Consider the following 16,497-nt stretch of genomic DNA (forward strand, 5'->3'; position numbering starts at 1 on the left):
CCTTCAGGGTTCAAGCGATTCCCCTGCCTCAGCCTCCTGAATAGCTGGGACTACAGGCACATGGTACCACGTCTGGCTAATTTTTTTGTATTTTAGTAGAGATGGGGTTTCATCATATTGGCCAGGATGGTCTCAATCTCCTGACCTCGTGATCCACCCGCCTTGGCCTCCCAAAGTGCTGGGATTACAGACGTGAGCCACCGCGCCCGTCCTCAGAATTGTATACATGGAACCATTACCTACCTCTGGAAACTCTCTGACCACTGAGACATCTCCCTTACTGGTTCTGGCTTCCCCGTCATTCCTTCCCAGTGTCCTTCACAGAATCCTCTAATGTAGGGATATCCAATCTCCAGGCCATGGATGAGTATTGGTCTGTGACCTGTTAGGAACTGGACTGCACAGCAGGAAGTGAGTGGCGGGCCAGTGAGCAATGCTTCATCTGTATTTACAGCCATTCCCCACTGCTTACATTACCACCTGAGCTCTGCCTCCTGTCAGATCAACAGCAGCATTAGATTCTCATAGGATCTCGAACCCTGTTGTGATGTGCATGTGAGGGATCTAAGCTTCGTGCTCCTTATGAGAATCTAATGCCTGATGATCTGTCACTGTCTCTCATCACCCTCAGATGGGACCATCTAGTCACGGGAAGACAAGCTCAGGGCTCCCACTGATTCTACATTATGGTGAGTTGTATGATTATTTCATTACATGTTACAATGTAATAATAGTAGAAATAAAGTGCACAATAAATGTAAAGTGCTTACATCATCTCAAAACTACCCCTGCCCCTGTGGTCCATGGAAAACTTGTCTTCCATGAAACCTGTCCCTGGTGCCAAAAAAGTTGGGGACCAACTTGAATGCTCCCTGGATTGTGCTCTCGGCCACCACCTTTCACTGGATCATCTCTAGTTGGTCTTTTCATTCTAATTGTTTAAACAATTATATTTTTGTACATGGAGGACCTCCATTCTTTCTAGATCTCTAGCTCTAGCCTACCCTGAGTTCTAGATCTCTATTTCCAGTTGATAACTGGGTCTTTCCTCTGAGATATCCCACAGATTCCATCAAGGCTCAGCCACTTTCACCATTGGTTTTCCCTGTTGCCTTTAACCAATCATAATTTATTTCCCTAGCCCTACTCAGAGCTGGGGAAGTGTTGATTCTCCCTTTTAGAGCCTCATGGAGACGGGCTCTGAGCAAAATTAGGGCTCTGCCAGCAAGAAAGAAAGAATGATGATTAAGCAACTAACACTGTCTGCTCACATCCACATATTTGCACCCTACTAAAATTCATATAATAAAATTTTTCTGGCATAATAATATTTTTCAGAGCAAGCAAGAAAGAATGATGATTAAGCAACTAACACTGTCTGCTCACATCCACATATTTGCACCCTACTAAAATTCATATAATAAAATTTTTCTGGCATAATAATATTTTTCTGGCATTCAAAGTCCCCCATATCAAGACTCAGAACACTTTTAGAATCTTGCCTTTCTTTTTAAATGTCCCCCATGTTCTGGTTATTTTGGATCCTGTCCTTTTGATCAGGACATGCCTAGCACTTCCCCATCTCTGCTTCAGTTACTTCTTGGGGACCACCTCCTATTTTCTCTGCCCATCCAAATCCTACTCACCTTTCAAGATCTCTCTCCAAAGCCACTTCTGGCAGGGTGCCGTGGCTCATGCCTATAATCCCAGCACTTTGGGAGGTCGAGGCTAGCGAATCACTTGAGGTCAGGAGTTCGAGACCAGCCTGGCCAACATGGCGAAACTCCATCTCTACTAAAAATACAAAAATTAGCGGGACGTGGTAGTGGGTACCTGTAATCTTAGTTATTTGGGAGGCTGAGCCTGGGGAATCAGAGGTTGCAGTGAGCCGAGACTACGCCACTGTACTCCATCCTGGGTGACAGAATGAGACTCTGTCTCAGAAAAAAAGCGCCACTTCTAACATGAAACCATCTATGGACAATTCAGGGATCTTTTTTCTACTTTTAATCCTTATATTTTCAGTCTTTTCTACTAGATTTGAGGTTTCTTGATAAAGACTATGCTTAGTCATTTGTGTGGTTCCCACTGTACTGGGCACACAGTAACTGCCTAACTTACTGTTGGATGAATTTGACTAGAATATTTTCTGGTTGTGTTTACAGAAAAACCAAACACGTCTCATATAGCGAGGGAGGCATTACTGGCGTCATCTGGTTTGAAGGCCAAATTCCTCCCCAGTGGGACAGGTTTGTGGCTATATACAGTGAATCCCCCTGTGCAACAGGAAAGGAAATACTCTTGTTTCTGAAATTGGCAAAGCTTGTTTCCCACGTCATCGCCTTTGCCTATGTCTTTTTCTTTTCTTGGTGGATAACCCACTTGTTGCTTTTCTTTAGACATTTCTTATTTTTGGACTATTGATTCTGACTGTACTCGCCCTTCCCTTCCTCAGGCTATTTTCCCTGTTCAGTGTTAATATTCTATACAGTAGCTCTTCTAATATCCTTGAGTGTACCTTTATGCATCTTATTTCTACTGTTGGTACTAAAGATTCTTATAATAATGTGTGTTGTTGAAACATATTCTCTTATTAATGGAGCCTTTATCATAGTGTGTGATTATCATAGTGAAAGGGCACAGAGTAAGGTATGAAAGTGGGACGGGATTTTGTAGATATTGACTTAAATGATAAATACCTACTTTTTAAAAAGACGCTAACAATTCTTGGAGAGAAACAACAGTAATAATTTAAATAACGTACCCATCAGAATTCAAAAATTTAAGATGGAGTAAAGGTTAGAAGACCTTACTCAAAAATACTGAGTTTTGAGTTATGAAAGGGAAACTATTTGAAAACCAGTTTTCCAATTCATAAATAAAGGCCTGGTTGAGCTAGATATGCACATTGGTGAATTAGTGTAATTTCTGTAGAGATAAAAGACACCTTTTCCCGCAGATTTGTGTTTAGATATCTGGACTTTATGTCAGGCAGATGTAGACCAGATCTAGATTAATCTCTGCTGCCCCACTCATTTTGTTTTCTGTACTAGTTCCCTCTGTAACTCTTTTGTTCTCATCTATAGATTGGAGAAGTGACGATGCGGAGTGGACAGAAGTAGAATGGAAAAGTCAACCTGTGAAGCACCTGATGTATCAAATGACGTGTTTTTGTTTGTTTTTTTTTTTTTTCTGTGATGGAATCTTGCTCTGTTGCCCAGGCTGGAATGATCTTGGTTCACTGCAACCTCTGCCTCCCGGGTTCAAGTGATTCTCCTGCCTCAGCCTCCCGACTAGCTGGGATTACAGGCATATGCCACCACGCCCGGCTAATTTTTGTATTTTTGGTAGAGACGGGGTTTCAACACGTTGGCCAGGCTGTTCTCGAACTCGTGACTTCAGGTGATCCACCTGCCTCAGCCTCCCAAAGTGCTGAGATTACAGGCATGAGCCACTGCGCCTGGCCTGTACTAGATGACTTCTATATGAGCTATCAGTTATGCAGTTGAAAGCGTTAACACCAGAGAGCCGTGCCTGTTGTGCCATTTGGAGAAGAAAGCTCGGCAATGGTGCAATGAGAGGGACACATGTTCCCCCTTTAGTCCTCCTCTTGGACTGGTCTGGAGAGAAACAAAATGAACAACGGAGAGTGTAAATTTGAAAATAGTAGGAAACAACTCGCTTATTTTGATGTGTGTATTTAAAGGCATTAATTCAAAACATCCAGAAGAAGTTAAAAGCATCCCCTTTTCAGTCAGCAAATAGTAACAAAGCCCCCACTATGTTTGAGTTATGCTTATGGAATGAGGTCTTGAACATGTGTGACCTTTTTTTTTTTTCCCCCTAGAAAAGCAAAGTTGACCTCTCCAGGTCAAACGTTTATTTTACTCATTTAAAATAAAAATTCATTTAGAAATATATTTCATATTTTCCATGTTCCTTAAGTAGACTATATGAAATATAATTAGATCCCGCCTTAATGATTTACCACCCACAATAGTACTGTCTGGCCTGTATTTATGCTTGGGTACAATACGCCTCTTCCATCTAATGAGCAATCTCTATAACTACACAGCACATTTGCCGTCATCTAAGAAATCAGATAACCCTGATTATTAGAACTGTATTTAAAGTCAGAGTCAACATGACGTGAGTATGTCTCTTCAAAAGTAATGTAACTGAGTTTTAATGAATGAGTTTCACAACTGCTCTCTCAGCTACTGAGTGGCTCTGGGTCAAAGTTCTCAAGGACCCTGGTAAGGCTGAGAAGTCTAACCTTGAACTGTGTGAAATATTTCTGTACTTAACACTTAATACCTATTCAAATATATTTAAAACAAGTTATTAAAGATATTAAACATATTGTGTGTATCTTGCATTTTATAAATGTAAAAGTTTGCCACTTTATGTGTTGTTTTTGAATATATTTTTATATGGGCTGCCATATAAACATGATGCCACGATGCCATATATTTTATTCCATTTTTTCCCCAAGGGGATAAAATCACTCTGACATCATGACTTGACTTATTTCCACAACTTTCTATATATTTCCTTACTGTTATCACATTATCAGCACCATATTAAGGTACACTTATAATGTCCTTGTAAATTAAAATAACATATTTTGATTCTCAAATCTTGTTTATGAAAAATGTTTAAGCACATATCTAAAGCTAAACTCCATGTAGAAAACTTTTCTTTTCTTTTCTTTTCTCATGATAGAGTCTTGCTCTATTGCCCAGGCTGGAGTGCAGTGGTGTGATCTCAGTTCACTGCAACCTCCCCTTCCAGGATCCAAGCAATTCTCATGCCTCAGCCTCCTGAGTAGCTGGAACTACAAGTGCCTGCCACCATGCTTGGCTAATTTTTGTATTTTTAAAGTAGAGACAGGATTTCATCATGTTGGCCAGGCTGGTCTCAAACTACTGACCTCAAGTGATCTGCCAGCCTCCGTCTCCAAAAATGGGATTACCGGTGTGAGCTACCATGCCCTGACTTTTTTTTTTTTTTTGTAGTAATTATTATTATTGTTATTTTAAAGAGTCTCTCTCTGTTGCTCAGACTAGAGTACAGTGGTGTGATCTTGGCTCACTTTGGCTTTGGCATCCTGGGCTCAAGTGATCTTCCCTTCTCGGCCTCCCATGTAGCTGGGACTATGGCACGGGCCACTATTCCTGGCTAAATTTTAAAAAAATTGTTTTGTAGGGACGGGGGTTTCACTGTGTTGCCTAGGCTGGTCTCAAACTCCTGGCTTCAAGCAATTTTCCAGCCTTAGCCTCCCAAAGTGCTGGGATTACAGGCTCGAGCCACCATGCCTGGCCATAAGTCTTAACAATTGGTTTTTACACGTAGGTTTCATGTTCAACCTGGTTATTCTTCTCAGTCTTTGGGGTGTAAGGAATCCATCCTTCTATTAGGTTCACTGACTTAATTCTGCTAGGCATTATTAGGGCACTGGGGCTGCAGAGATGAGTTGGCCATTCTTTCCCCTAATACTCTGCTGCCTTTTCTAATGATGGACAGTAAGTACCACCTTGATAATAGTGGCTCCCAAAGGGATAATCCAAAGGCTGTTACATATCTGCTTGCTTTTTTTTTTTCCAGAAAAAAAATGTATCTTTTCTCACATTTTGTTACTTAGTTTCATAGTTTTATCACCTTTTCCGTTCTCTTATCATTTCATATACTAACTGTTGTCAAAATATATGGGGGCACCAAACCCTTAGCTAGAACTGGCTTTATGAATTGATATTTATTGATACATACTGATATGACACATATTGTTATGTACATTGCTATGCTTTTGTATTACTATCCAAATGGAAAAAAGTTGGAAATGGTAACAAGGTACTGTTATAAGTTATAAGCCCCTAAAAAAAGTAATCAACCCTGAAGTGAGCCCCTTCTTTTTTTTTTATTTGAGACGGAGTCTCATTCTGTCGCCCAGGCTGGAGTGTAGTGGCGCCATCCTCGCTCACTGCAACATCCGCCTCTTGGGTTCAAGTGATTCTACTGCCTCAGCCTCCTGAGTAGCTGGGATTACAGGCATGTGCCACCGCACCTGGCTAATTTTTGTATTTTTAGTAGAGACAGGGTTTCACATGTTGGCCAGGCTGGTCTCGAACTCCTGACCTCAGGTGATCCACCTGCCTTGGTCTCCCAAAGTGCTGGGATTACAGGCATGAGCCACCGCGCCTGGCCTCTACCTCTTTCTTTTAGATAACAGCTATAGATCCAATTGCAGCAACAAGGGTGCCTCCTCCACCCTCCCCAAGCCGGTCCACATAGTCTAGAACCTGAGTCCAACCGTGTGCGTCTGTGCTGGGCCATGGCAGCTCCTGCTCAAGTCCTCTGGGCTGTCTTCCAGACCGGATTCCATGCTGAAACTGTATTTTATAATTCTGGAGATATCACGGAGCAGAAGGACGGGAGATGCTTCAGGAGAGGAAAGAAAATCAATGCTTTGACAACACACCAGCCAATACAGGGAGGTGTGGGAATGCTTCGGTGGCAGTGAGAAGGCTCTGAAGAGGTTACTTGGTTACCCACGGAGTGCTTGACAGTGAACATTCTAACCTTTACACAACTCATAACCAACTCCAGCCTCCATGTGCTGCCCTCCGTCTGCAAAGCGGGGATTGTCATGATTTGCCTTAAGAGGGTGCTGTGTGATAACATGGGAAGGAGGCTTGGCCAATGGCTTGTACCTATGTATGTGTGTACGTATGCTCTGTTAACTATTTATTCTCTCTCTTATGCAGCATTTTGGGGCATAGCAGAATAGACATATTTTGCATTCATTTGGAAAACACCCACTTCTTCCCGGTTTCCCAAGTCTCAATTGAATTGCAGTGGGGATATTAGGTCACGAGGGTGAAGAGTTCACTCAGGAGTGTGGGGTGGGGACAGGTCCACCTGGGGAGTCCGGGTAGGAAGCAAAGCTTGCTTCAGGGATGCTTCCTGCAGGTAAGCAGGAGCATAATGGAAACTGAGCTACTTCAAGACTGTGCCTATAGCCTCCGGACTGCCTACCCTGTACCCACATAAAGTCTGGTGCGCTGGAATCTCCCAGATGGAGACTTCGAGCCAGGCAGTAGAAGGAGCCAGGCTAGGCAGTAGAAGGAGCACTGCCTCAGGAGTCATAGGACTGGTTTCCAGCTCTGGTTCTGCCGTGGCTCAGCCCTGGGGCCTCTGCAACTTGCTTAACCGCATCTGCAGGTGATGACCTCTTCCAGTCTAACACTGACTCCTCCCGAGTCCCCCTCAATTACAATGAAAATTGGCGATCGTTTCCCAACTCTCTCCCACAGAGACGCGCTGGAGCACTTACAGGTAAAAGGCGACCTGTGGCCCTGGAGGTTGTGTGCCTGTGTGTGTGAGAGGTGGCGGTGGATCTTTCATTACCCAGCACTCCGCGTACTTGCCTTTTAGCCCTTCCTCTCCCGCTTCTCTCCTGGCCTCCCAGTGGCCGTCAGGGGTCCCTGCAGACATCGCTTACCCACAGTGGTGGGGTGTGAGAGTTAACAGGGGTTCCTGACCTTCGCTGTAAGTAGAAGCTCTCGAGGGACGGCGTTATAGCTGACCAAGAAGAGACCGTGACTAAAGGCATGAATTCCCTGAAGTGCGATTTACAAAGTTTTTGCATGGAAGTCGGCGCTCGGCTGGGAGGGCAGCCAAGGGAACAGAGCGGGTGGAGCGGGGGAATGGGGAACTCTGTCCTGCAAGAATAAGGACCCCGTGGAGACTGGACACCTCTCTCCTGCAACTCGGGCCACACCACAGTGTCCTAGTCTCTAAACTTCTCCGGCTCTCGGTGACCAGTCACGTGTAAACCGCCCCTGGTGTCCAAGCGCGGCCCCTTCCGAGAGTGACAGCCTTCGGCCAGGTCGCCCAGCTCCGACGGGCGCAGGGACGCACTGCAGAGGGGCCGTGGGGGACGCGGGTGCCCGCGGCTAAGCGCGACCCCAGCCCTGCCTTGGCAGCCCCGGCCGGACCCACCCCGCCGCGGGGCGCCGGGCTTGGCCGTGGCTGCTCCCGCCCGAGCGGCCGCCGCCGCCGCCGCCGCCGCTGCTGCTCCCCGCCCCCGGGGTCCCTGGAGGCTCCGCGGCTGCCTGAGCGGGAGGTGGAGCCGAGTCCGCCGCGGCCGCGCAGGAGGGAAAGTTCAGCGACGGCGGCAGCGGCCGGAGCCGGGCCGGGCAGTCAGCAGGGCGCCTCGGGTGAGTCGGGTCCCCTCCCGGGCCAGCTGGGAGCGGTGCGCCGCGCGGGGGCGTCAGTGGCGCCGGCAGATCCCCATAGCCCCACGCGCCTCCCTCGCGCCCGCCCAGCCCGCGACCTCAGGGTGGCTCGTGCAGCTGCGGAGGACTGTGCCGCGCCTGGCCTCCCTCCGTGGCTGCCAGCCGGGGGCCCAGGGCACGGGCAGGGGCCGGGGAGCGGTTCGGCAGGCCGAGGGCGCGGCGCCTCCAGGTGGGCGCGCGGGGACGCGGAGGGGGATTCCAGGGAGGGTCCGGGGTTGCTGCGCTCCCGAGGTCGGTTTGGCTTCACCAGCCTTTCTCATGGCCTTCCGCTGTCTGATTACTTTCTGCAAAACCCACTGAAAAGTAGCCTTTCCACGTGCCGCGCGATGACTGCTGTTATTGTATTATTGTGGCTGGGATGGAGAGGGTGGAGGGGGCGTGACGAGGGTGGCCGGTGGGCAGCGCGCTCGCCTGCCCTGGACCGCGCTCGTGGGGGATGTGGCTGAGGGTCACCGCTGTCCGAATATGCCCATGGGACCGTGCGATTGGTGGGGCAGAAGCTGTGCGAGGGCATGATCTTGGGGTGGGGTGGGGGTTGGAAGGGCAGGGAGGAGAGGAAAGCTGTAGGAAGCGGAGGTAAAGTTGTTTGTTTCCATCGCGCTTCCTGCACCTGCACTACTGTCAGAGATTTTGAAGTTATCTTTTCATCGATGAGCAAAGAATGGTGAGAAAGGAAGAGATGTTAACAGCACTGTGCCTGCCAAAACAGTGAGCCTCGGGAAATACTCATAAATGAAATACTAATAAAAAGGATAGAGTGGTTAAATTTCACAAACTCCACTTTTATTCTGATTTCAAAGCCTTGGCACAGTTTTTACTTAATGTCATTAGATACGTCTAGATAATATAGATAATGAACTGTAAAGATAATGAACTGTTCTTTCACGGGGTTTTGTTTTTTTTTTTTTAAACTAGAAATTTAAATTTAATTCTGTAGGATTTCTTGGATTTTGTCGACATTGTTCCTACAAGAAAGTCAAATTACCTTGGTGTTACTTGCAACAGTGAGCATTAATAAGCCTGTGCAGTGCTGAAATGTTGCTAATTGGAGGGAGAAAGGTCCTTCAAACTTGGAAATAGACGCAGAAAGGCAAGATGAATTTTTATGTAAGCCTTAGGCATAAAAGGCAACTTGAACACGTTTTGTGATAGTGCATAATACCCAGGGGACTAGGTACTGGGTTCCAAGAAGATGGTCAATTCCTAGAAAGCAAGAGATGGGCCATACCCATTGTAAGATCACCTTACATATTTCATGATTCGTCTGCCTTGAGCTACCACACCATATGAACTCCATATAATACAATATCGAAATATTTTAATCCTGTTCATCTTTGTGTGCTAAAATCTGATACGTCTATTTGTAAAATGTATTAGTGGGTTTTAAAGCAGAATCTCCAACGTTTGGATTCATCCGTTTACATTACAGTGCAGTAAGCTTGTGCTTTGGGGTTCCAGAGACCTGAGCTCCAGGCGGCTTCTTCCACTTATTAACTGTATGACCTTGGGCAAGTTACTTACCCTTTCCTGGCCTTGGTGTCCTAATTTGTAAAATGCCAATAATACTCCTCACCTTATAGTGATGTTTAGCAGGAGGAAATTAGGTTTGGAAACTTAGCCTAGTGCCCGGAGTACACAGTATGCACTTCATAAATGTTGTCTTTTAGTTTTTTTTTTTTTTTTTTTTTTTTTGTCTTTCTTTACATTTAGGGATCCCCAACTCCAGCATGTTTCAACATTTAAAAAAATTGTAAAAATTCCTTCTTTGTAACCCTACTTTCCATTCATGTATCCATTGACTATTTATTGAAGAATCTCAGGTGCTGCCTAGAATGGGTGCTGAAAATAAGGAGCTGAAACTTTGGGGCAATACCTCAGCTTTTTCTTGTATCTTCCTAAGAATCCATCATAAGTTCATATGATGATGAATCGTACTTACCAATCTTCATATTGCCCTAGCTCTGTTCTTAATGCCATGTTATTACATTAAAAAGAAATAACAGTGAGATCTGCAAGGGTCCTCATCTTTCCTATTTCCTCAATGTCTAACACAGTGCCTGGCAGGGCATAAGGAGTAAATAAAGATTTGTTGATTTAAAATGCAGAATGTAATGAAGTTATTCTTCAGGTCACATCTGTCTTTTAATAATTCCTGATGAAAGGACCTTGAGATTCTAAATCATAGCCCTACTATATATTAGGGCTAATAGAGGTTATTACGGAGGCAAAGCTAAGGTAGACTTTATTACCTATTGATTTTGCACTCATGATGAAGCAGTCTTATAAAACCTGTAAAACCGGGTTGGAGAGTAACTTCACCACTAGGGGCCTCTTCAGCATAGTGTATCACCCCAGGCTGTCATTTATTACCGTTATCCTGTCCTTTAAGGTAGCCAAGAAATGTAACTTCCTGGGTTCATGACATGGAATACTTTATTAGAAAAAGGGCAACTTTGTGTCAAAAGCATTAGCCAAAGGCCTAAAAATAAATGGAAGTGGTCTTAAATGATGGATTTGGTGCTATTTTTGAATAACTTTAGAGTTAAGGACTTAAAAGAGATGTAAGAATTTGGATTTGTATTTTATATATCCTAATTTTCAAACATATGATTTTTTAAAACGTTGAAAAAATATATATGATTTTCATCTAGTATTTCAGCGGTTTTCTTTGTATGTCTTTGGTACAGCTTACTTTTATCTTTGAATGTGTTTAAAAAGGTTTATTTCCTAAATAGGTATTTGTAGCACTCACAGCAATCTAAGTTGTTTTTCAAGCAATTTTATCTGGCTAGCAGAAACTTCTGGTTATCTTTCCTTTTTAAAAAAATGGCTCACAGCCAGCACTTTGGGAGGCTGAGGTGGGCGGATCCCTTGAGGTCAGGAGTTCGAGACCAGCCTGGCCAACAGGGGGAAACCCCACCTCTACTAAAAATACAAAAATTAGCTGGGCGTGGTGGTACGTGCCTGTAATTGTAGCTACTCGGGAGGCTGAGGCAGGAGAATCACTTGAACCCAGGAGGCAGACGTTGCAGTGAGCCTAGATCACACCAGTGACCTACAGCCTGGGCAACAGAGTGAGACTCAAAAAAAAAAAAAAAAAAAATTGGAGCCACATTAAATCTCACCTTCAAAAAATGTTTTATCGCATTCCAAGATGCATCACTGAAAGGCACCTTTCTTCTGTGTGTTTTTGAAAAGACCTCTTATTTCTAAATTCTACTGTGAATGAAGTTAGTCAAGCTTGAGAATATTTACTGAACAACTCAAAGGTGTTTTTAGTTATTTGTGTTTTTATTTCTCAGATATAATTTGCTATTTGGTAGAAAAATTACTGACAGTGTATATAAACAAACGTTATTACTGAAAATATTGCCATATTATATGTAAATGAATGAGAACATTATATTTTCAGGTTTTCCATGAAATTTAATTCGAATGACAAACTAAATACCTTTAATCTGTAAGTAAAATTAGAAACAGTTAGACCCAGGTGTGGTAGTACCAGCTACTTGGGAGGCTGAGGTAGGAGGATTTGTTAAGCACTCAGGAGATCAAGACCACGCTGGGCAACATCTCAAGACCTTGTCTCAGAAGCAAATGAACAAAATCCAACCAAACTACAACAAAAATTTGCAACAGAGAAAAGTTTAGTGCATTGTAGGTCTTAAATCTTACCAGTGGTTTTCCTATCTTATCTAGCAGAATGTATCTGAGTTTGAAAAATTATGAGACATCCAATTCTGATTTTTACATGGCAGGATTTTACAATAACACAGTCCGGTTTTTGCACTCCTCCCCACTTTTTTTTTTTTTTTTTTTTAAATCAAGGTCTAGGTCAGTACTCTTAAGAGGGGAGGGTAAGAGGAATAACTTTTGGATGAAGGCTGTAGAACATTTTAAATATCATTTCCCTCTGATTAAGCTAAATGTTTTGGATTACTTTTAGGATTCTGTGCACATGAAAAAGTTATAGAGATCCCATTTGCACAAACTAATGCTTCCCCAGAACTGCAAGAGTCTGGCTTGTCCTCAAACCCCCAGCTAGCAAAGGCCATGGTGTCTCCCTCTCTCTCCTTCATCTTCCCAGACTGAAGCTGGGTCCATGCCAAGATGATAGGTACAAAGCCTTATGCGGATGGGACAATTTAGTTTGGGCAAGAGCTCCAAGCTGAACAAGCTTATGGATGGCTGAGTTGAGAGGAAATGAATGAGTCTTTAAACCTGGGAGTCATTTTTAGGAACCAGCACTTGGGAGGTGTGCCTGCACAAAAATAATTGTTTGCTAGAATTTCATGTTTTGAACCTATGACTTAGGGAAACATTACTTTGCCACACAGATAATTTTTGTTGCTGTTTTTAGGCAATGCATAAAACGCATGTGGTTACCCTGCGGTCATATTTGATTTTTTGTTTCATTTGCACACACAAAGGACATTTGAGTTGATGGAGGAACAGAGGAGCAGGAAATGGGGAGGAGGTAGATGTGAATTGTCCGTGTATGCTGAGGGTCAGCCTTGTTTTTGTATTCCTAAGGCACATGGGCACACAGCACTGCAGCTTATTACTAGGAATTGGTCACTGGTGATTTTTGTGCTATGTTCATCTATTCCGTTAATAAAATTACTAAAATGGTGGTCTTTGACTTAGGCTTTGTGTTCTCTCAAAAGTGACTTTCTACTTCTGTTTCTCCAACGTTAAAAACATGCTAAAGTTAATGTATCCGTCAATAGGTCAATATAAGTACACAGGACTGTGCTAGGAACCCCTTCCTCTGTGGCAGACTGTTCCATGTCGGGTGCTCAGTCTGGTCAACAGAGAATGGGCTGAAGTTCCTGCAGGGCATGCTTGTGTGGCAGAACCTGCATAACTTTGTGTGACACTCTCGTCTGTAAAAGTGGTTAGAACAATGTCTGGAGCATAGTAAAGGTTATATATGTGTGTATGTACATTTTATATATCATATAAGATATATTAATACATAATATATAATATATGAATATATACTATTATTTATGATATATGTGATAATACATATCATATAAGATATAACATTTTATATTATATATCATATAATAATTTATATCATTCATCATTATCATTATCATATCATAAAAATATATTATTATATATTATATATTATATGACATTGTATATTTTATGTAATATATACAATTTTAAAAAATGTTATATAATATGGATATATAAATATACACATGTATTAGTCTGTTCTCACATTGCTGTAAAGAACTACCTGAGACTGGGTAATTTATGAAGAAAAGAGGTTCAGTTGACTCACAGTTCTACAGGTTGCACAGGGGGCATGGCTGGGGAGGCCTCAGGAAACTTACAATCATGGCATTAGGTGAAGGGGAAGCAAGCACATCTTCACATGGCAGCAGGAGAGAGACAGCCAAGGGGGAAGTGCTACACACTTGCAAACAACCAGATCTCGTGAGAACTCTACCACAAGAACAGCAAGGGGGAAGTCTGCCCCTATGATTCAGTCACCTCCCCCAAGGCCCCTCCTTCTATATGTGGAGATTATAATTTGACAAGGGATTTGGGTGGGGGCACAGAACCAAACCATATCAATATATAACTGTTGGTTGTTGTTATTAATGGTATCATTATTGACTGCATTGCTTTCAGAGTAGATCATTCTAGTAGTTGCAATAAGCTGGAACAGAGGATTCAGGTAAACTTAGTGCTTATAATAATGTTTGCAAAGCTAAGTAATTCATTTAAGTTCTTGTTTCACTTCTACCACGATTATTCTCTTCCCATGATAAAAATGGCTAACGCTGATGCAGCCCTTAAATATGTAGCAGGTACTCTGCTTAGTGTGGTACATGAGTTCTTCATTTAATCAGCACAGCCACCTTAGGAACTGTGCACTCTTATTATCTGTGTTTTACAGATGAGAACGCTAAGGTTTAGGAAGCAAGTCAAGGTCAGCTAGTAAGTGTTGTAGCTGGGCCTTAGTCCATGTCTGCCTGGCACCAGGATCTGAGCTCGTGACCTCTTTGCTGTCTTTTCCAGCATAAATACTCATTGAATTTGGAAAATGGAAATGGCAGCCTGGAAAATGTCTTGAGTTCTGAGGGTTAACAAAACATGCAAACTTGATTTTCCTTAGAGTATTGTATTTGTCTCCATTTCTGGGCATGATGGAGCAAGATAACAAAATAATTTTTATCAGAGGGTCTTCTTCAGTACTTTTAATTTATAGATTTGTGTATGTAGCTTTTTCTAGCAGCTCAAAAATACAATGTAGAGCAACATCTCTGTTTAACATCTAACTTCCAATCAAGGCATTTGGCAGGCATGTTATAAGCAGAAAGTATGAACAAGATCAAGTGTGTGGGTTGCAGAATATTAAGGTATTAAGGCTGGAGTCAACCATGCATGCATTCATCTATCAAACATTTTTATGCACCTGTTCTATGAAGGTACTCTGCTAGACACTGCAGGGAATACCAAGACGTGAAGACAGTGCAGGAGAGAGGAAGGGTTTGAGACTTTGGTGGTGGACAAACTGGGGTTTGAATTCCAGCTCTACTCCTTACTGACTAGGGGAACCTTGTTCCATTACTCAACATCTCTGAGGCTTAGCTTCCTCACGTGCAAAATGGGAATAATAACACCTTGTAGGCTTGTTGCAACAATTAAAAAAAAGGTATAGGTAAGGTTCCAAGCCACCAGGAAGTAGTAGGTACCAACCAATAGCAGTGTCTGTTTTCTTCTTTCTTCTCATCTCTCTCCTCTCACCCTCCCTCTTCCCTTCCCTCTTCCCACCTGCCCTCGACTGACAGAGTGGTGGTAGAGACAAAAGTAGCTAAAATCCAAGGCTGAGTGTAGTCAGTTCCTTTAGAATGTTGTTTTTGGTTCTCCCACCAGGGGCCGGGACAAACCTGGCAGCAGTGTAGGGTCCCTGTGACACTTGGTTGTTACCTAATCTGGCCAAAGAGGATGGCCAGGAGGCAAATGACAGCTTGGAGCCCAAGACAGGTACCTGTGGTGTAGAATAGGGTTTGGGTACAAGAGTTAAGGGAAAAGCTATTTTAAGAAGAAGTCAAGAACTTAGGTCTCGTGGAAGTTGAAACAAGTCAGAAATGAAGTTAGAGGTCACGTGAACAGAAGGGGTTGGGGATCCAGGATGCAGGGGGATATGAGTGGCCATTTCTTGAGGGGTCCAAGGCTGAGTCAGGAGCTCAGCTGTGCAGCACTAGCTGGATGGTTTCTGCTGAAAAGCTTAGAGGAGAGCTGCAGCCTGATATATCTCCAGATTGGTGCATTGCCTCTTACGGACTTCTGGCTCCCTGGCCTCCCACTGCAGGATTTTTCCAAAGGCAGTACATCCCCTGTCAGTGAGTAGCTAAGTCAAAATTATTAGTTGTCTGGCAATAACTACTCGAGATCTTTAAGGGGCAGCTATTGTCACAGGAGAAATTAGCCTTTTTCCCCCAGTTGGGGATTTGGTTAATTACATCAGGTCTGTTTCACTATGATTCAGGGAGCCAGCTCCATGGAGGCCTGTGTAGGGCCCTGCTTGCAGTTCTGTGTATCAGTCTGTGTTGTTAGATCAGGGAGGGTCTTTAGAGAGATGTTCCAAGTGGTTTTATGATAATGAGCTGCCTTGTTTGGTGCCCAGGGTAGATGTTGTGTGTGGTAGGGAGGGAATGTGGATTTTACAAAATCATTACAGTTCAGAAACGTCTGCCTCAGCCAGGAGCAGGAAGCCTTAACTCGTTATTTATTATGCCATGGCATACAGGCATAAACCATCCCTTCTGTGAATAAGCGAACAGAACCTGCCCAGGTGCAAGAGAAGCTTGATTCAGGCTTTTTTTAAAAAAAAAAAAAAAATCCCAAAATTTAAAAACCGTATTGAATTGGAGAACAGTTTGTTTCAAACAAGTTATTGTAATTTTCAAAAACCCATTTTGTGGAACTAGTAGAGTGTATTAAGATGAATTGTACAAACTTAAAAAAACAAACAAACAAACAAACAAACAAAACAGAAGGACAGCTTAGTGGGAAGAGGAATAGTCCTTGAAATGAAATCCAAGTTAGTTCAAATGGTTCTTGGGAATATTAGTATCATGAGCATATGCAAAGCACACAAATAAGTGAAAAAATCTGGGAACCAATGAACTGAATAAGGAAACAGTACCCCTGGTGAATGGGCCTGGGAGATACA

At 43.3% G+C, this 16,497-nt stretch overlaps 2 protein-coding genes across 5 annotated transcripts in view; one reads left to right on the forward strand and one right to left on the reverse strand.

Moving 5' to 3' along the window:
* ATP6V1B2 (ATPase H+ transporting V1 subunit B2) overlaps positions 1-16,497 on the reverse strand; it is a 531,364-nt gene that overhangs the window by 439,171 nt on the left and 75,696 nt on the right. The window lies entirely within an intron of this gene.
* CSGALNACT1 (chondroitin sulfate N-acetylgalactosaminyltransferase 1) overlaps positions 8,104-16,497 on the forward strand; it is a 360,764-nt gene continuing 352,370 nt past the window's right edge. Inside the window, exon 1 of one of the 4 annotated variants that reach the window (XM_050801850.1) lies at positions 8,104-8,219. The gene's annotated coding sequence lies outside the window, so the exon portion shown is untranslated. The remainder of the gene's footprint in view (positions 8,220-16,497) is intronic. The other 3 variants (XM_050801848.1, XM_050801852.1, XM_050801863.1) reach the window with 3 other exon arrangements.

This window comes from Macaca thibetana, chromosome 8 (genome assembly GCF_024542745.1).
Source record: "Macaca thibetana thibetana isolate TM-01 chromosome 8, ASM2454274v1, whole genome shotgun sequence".
NCBI classification, from domain to species: domain Eukaryota; kingdom Metazoa; phylum Chordata; class Mammalia; order Primates; family Cercopithecidae; genus Macaca; species Macaca thibetana.